The sequence below is a fragment of the Camellia sinensis genome, unplaced genomic scaffold (genome assembly GCF_055761805.1).
Source record: "Camellia sinensis isolate YWXY unplaced genomic scaffold, ASM5576180v1 Unanchor4, whole genome shotgun sequence".
In the NCBI taxonomy this organism is placed as follows: Eukaryota; Viridiplantae; Streptophyta; class Magnoliopsida; order Ericales; family Theaceae; genus Camellia; species Camellia sinensis.
Window position 1 is genome coordinate 17,492,501 of NW_028129277.1, and position 767 is coordinate 17,493,267.

The following is a 767-nucleotide window of genomic DNA, read 5'->3' on the forward strand; positions in this document are numbered from 1 at the left end:
CATGCCACGGCCTCGGCCCGCATGCCTTGCTGCGGCGTTGCCCAACATGCCATGCCACGGCCTCGGCCCGCATGCCTTGCCACCGCGTTGCCCAGCATGCCATGCCACCGCGTTGCCCGGCGTGCCATGCCTTAGCCTTGGCCAACATGTCGAGCCACGGCCTCGGCCCGCATGCCATGCCATGCCACGGCCCGCATGTCTTGCCACGGCGTGGCCAAACATGCCATGCCACGGCCTCGGCCCGCATGACGTGCCACGGCCTCGGCCCGCATGACATGCCACGGCCTCGGCCCGCATGCCTTGCTACGGCGTCGCCCAACATGCCTTGCCACGGCCTCGGCCCGCATGCCATGCCACGGCCTCGGCCCGCATGACATGCCACGGCCTCGGCCAGCATGCCTTGCCACGACGCCGCCCAACTTGCCATGCCACGGCCTCGGCCCGCATGCCATGCCACGGCCTCGGCCCGCATGACATGCCACGGCCTCGGCCCGCATGCCTTGCTACGGCGTCGCCCAACATGCCATGCCACGGCCTCGGCCCGCATGCCATGCCACGGCCTCGGCCCGCATGACATGCCACGGCCTCGGACCGCATGCCTTGCTACGGCGTCGCCCAACATGCCATGCCACGGCCTCGGCCCGCATGCCACGGCACGGCCTCGGCCCGCATGCCTTGCTACGGCGTCGCCCAACATGCCATGCCACGGCCTCGGCCCGCATGCCATGCCACGGCCTCGGCCCGCATGACATGCCACGGCCTCGGAC